Here is a 4,005-nt window from a genome sequence, read left to right as displayed (position 1 = left end):
AAAGCTGACACTGCATATGAACTCAGGACCTCCCCCACTTTGTAAGCTAGCAGTTTACTACTGAGCCATCCCCCCAGCCCAGCCAACGTCTTAAACATTGCAAATAGAAGACTCGGACCAGAATTTTATACCCTTCAACTGCAGTTTTCTGTAGGAGATCCACAAAATAAACATTTCCTTGCCTGTATTACTAAGAGTAATTGGGATTATTTCTAAAATAATAATGTCACAATAGGATTGCAGGAGTCACGCAGGTCATGTAAGTAGCAGGTCCTTCTCTTTGCCCCAGTGACAGGAAGCCCAGGACCAAACTATAAATTGTCTGTGGCCTCATGTTACCCCCAAGATCCTGCTTGTGGATGTTCTGTCTCTCACCCCCCCCCCCCNNNNGCTCTCACTCATGAAGGGGCTCTGGCAGGTGGAACAGAAGAAGTGAGCAAGACAGAAGCTTCCAGAGAGACCGGAGTTCTGATTATCTTGTGGCTGACTTCTGCCCAGTTAGTGTAGACCAATCTGCTATGCTGCAGTGTGAAGTACTTCACATGCTCCTACTCTCGTTGCAGGGTAGCTACACCCCAGCCTCCCCAGTCCAGTCACAGCAGCCTCTCCCAGAATCTCCTCCTTACAGAGTGCTGAAGAGATAGGTCTCCAAGAGCTGTGATTGCCAGTGAGAGTGGGGAGTTCACGGGACTCTGGCTGTTTAAGGGATTGCCGCGGGGAATTAAAGCTCCCAAGGGAGGGAGGGGGGNGGGTAAGGAAGAGCACAAGTAACAGCCTTGCTAATCATTTGGGGGTGCACATCAGCTTGCACCCCAGCTGTGGTGGTATGTTAAGGCTATGGAGGGCTAGGAGGTAAGTCTGGCTTATCGGCAATAGGTCACGGTGGGTCGAGGCTTGAAGGCTAAGGCTACCTCTTGTTCCAGCCTAGTACACGCTTCTTCCTGCTCGCTGCCTTTGTTAACAACCCCCCCCCCCGCCCCCTCACACAGCCGTGACGTGACGCAGATGGAGCCTCTGCCCCAAGCTCCCACCAGCAGCACACTTGCTCGGCTAAGGTGAACTGAGATCTCTCTGAAACTGTCAGTCAAAGCATCGCTTTACTCCCGTGAGGTAGAGGTGGTCAGAGTGATGCACACGTAATTTATGGGGTTTGCGAGAATGTGGCTCAAGTTGCTGGGGTGTTTGCCTAGTACCCAACACAGCATGAACTAGGCATGGTAGCCCATGCCTGCAGTGGGATGAGGAATCCAGAGTCATCCTTGGCTCCCTAGTGAGTCTGAGGCCAGCTTTTAAAACGTGGAACGCCGGGCGGTGGTGGCACACGTCTTTGATCCCAACACTCGGGAGGCAGAGGCAGGTGGATTTCTGAGTTGGAGGCCAGCCTGGTCTACAGAGTGAGTTCCAGGACAGCCAGGGCTATACCTGTCTTGAAACACTCTCCCCCACCCCCCAAAAAAGAAAGCATGAGACTTTGTTTTGAAAGAGAGAGAGAGAGAGAGAGAGAGAGAGAGAGAGAGAGAGAGAGAGAGAGAGAGATTATACAGTAGCAAAGGACGGATTGGGAGAAGGGCCGCTAGATACCGTTGAGGGGCTGTGCTTTGACCCTTGACTTCATCATATAGTGTGTTCACAACAAGGTACTTCTCAATGTCATGTCCCCTCCCCTGTTTTATGTGGTCCCGAAAATAGATAGCTCTTGGCCACAGTGTTATTTTTGCCCCAGCCTTGGAGGCCCACCTTAGCAAGTGTCCCGGAAGCACTCTGCTCCTTTTATGCAACCTGGGGGTGTGGAGGCGCTTCCAGGTCTCTGGCGCCCAGCATAACTCTGGGAAGCTAAACCAGGCTGGCTGCCTGCCTGGATACAGCAAGCCAAGGCTGCTCAGGCTGTTCCAGGCCAGGGCTTCCAGGAAACCTCAGGAGATGTGGGCCAAGAGCCAGTCAGGGCTAAAGGAGCCTCTACTCACCACCTACAGCTGCCCTGCCCTGCACCCCAGAACACCCTGGGCCGGATGGGGGACGGGGAAGGTAGGGGGTGAAAGGTGATTGCTACTTTGCTCCCCTTGTTCAGGCTTAATGGAACTGTGGGATTCCCTAGTGCTGGCTCCTGACCTGTTAACCGGCGGGGACATCCGGAGCTAGGTCACCCAGTCTTTGTCCATCGAATCTAATTTTAAGGACAAACGCCCAACTAGGTAGTTGAAGAAAAGGAACCCAAGGTCAAAGTCAGTTTCCCTCTACCCCTCGCTTCTTTCAATGACTGGAGTTGCCCCACTCTCCTTACTGTGACAGTGACCTCTTTTTTTTTTTTTAATTTAAAGATTTATTTATTATTATATCTAAGTACGAACACAGTAGCTGTCTTCAGATGCACCAGAGGAGGGCATCAGATCTCATTACAGATGGTTGTGAGCCACCGTGTGGTTGCTGGGATTTGAACTCAGGATCTTCGGAAGAGCAGTCGGTGCTCTTAACCACTGAGCCATCTCGCCAGCCCCCAACAGTGACCTTCAGACCCCACCTCTGAACTATCAGAAGAAAGGACGATAATTAACTTATATCACAGCCGTATAAAAATACAGAGGTAGCTTCACATTTTGGTTACAATTAATATTCTTGCATGGATGGCTTCCTGTAGATGTGGCGAAGGACTTGCTGAAAACTGAGGAATGCTTATGGCTTTGTGGAGTCTGTTGTCTTGATACCGACACTTCTGGCCACACATGCATCTGATTTTCATAATACTGCTGAGTATCCCACTTCCTGAATATGAGCCTGTAGATATAGAAATACAATACACTAGATCTATTTATTTATTGCAGATTATGATTATTTAATGATTTAAGCAAAACAGGGAATCTACTTAAATCGTGAATTATCCAACGAAATCCAAGAATGGAGTCATGTGAGGTGAATTCTGAGTGCTTGGGAGAAAACTCCGAGAAAACAAGAGTCTCGTGACCTCAGGCATCTTCACATCACAGAGTTGTTCTTGGAATGAGTTTTCATGTCCCCCCCCCCCCCCCCCCGGTGTGTGGGATAGGAGTGATTTACTTCAGCTGTTCTCATTCACGTGCCTCTACGGAAAACGGTTTTGTCCCGAGCGGCTTGTTCTTGTGATTGAACACCTTAGTCATGTGATTCTCCTTAACCCTCAGAGTCTAAGCTGGCTGGTGCTCTGAATAAAATTCTTGGCTACTGCAAGAGACTTTAGTTTGCCTCATTTTAAGGCCCTGTTCTCCCAGGTTCATGCTGAACTAGAACAGTAAGCGAATGATTAAGATCTTCAGCTCAGGGCTGGAGTGATGGCTGCTCTTCAAAGAACCTGGATTCCCATTGCAGCTCACAACTGTCTGTAGCTCCAGTTTCAGGGTATCTGACACCCTCACACACACATATACAAGGCAGAACACCAATATGCATAAAATAAAACAATAATTAAAAATTTAAAAAACCCAATCTCAGTAAGATTATGAAATTTAAAATATTTGTAGCAACATATAGTCATAAAACTTATTACAGTGACTCCAACTATGCCATATTTGGTTTGAGCCTGGTGTGGTTGGTATTAAGTGCTTGCTTTTAGGGGTGATAGACTTAGAAACAATGAACATGCTTTGCATCATGCATATGATTACATATGAACTTCGCTATGGTTATAACTGCTCTTCCACTGACTATGAATTTTGGTCCAGTGTGTGTGTGTGTGTGTGTGTGTGTGTGTGTGTGTTAAGCAAGCAGTCTACTGGTGAACTATACCTCCAGACCTTGGCTTTATCCTTTGCTTTGTCAAAAAGACAGTAAGCATAAAGGTCTCCTCTGTTATCTTTTAATTAATCTCCTTAATTTTAAATTGTTTTACTTTTCTTAATAGCCCCATTAAAAATAATCACTGAGGGCTGGTGATTATTCTTCCAAAGGTCCTGAGTTCAAATCCCAGCAACCACATGGTGGCTCACAACCATCCGTAACAAGATCTGGCGCCCTCTTCTGGAGTGTCTGAAGACA

This window comes from Mus pahari, chromosome 4 (genome assembly GCF_900095145.1).
Source record: "Mus pahari chromosome 4, PAHARI_EIJ_v1.1, whole genome shotgun sequence".
In the NCBI taxonomy this organism is placed as follows: domain Eukaryota; kingdom Metazoa; phylum Chordata; class Mammalia; order Rodentia; family Muridae; genus Mus; species Mus pahari.
Note: the sequence above shows the minus strand (reverse complement) of the source record.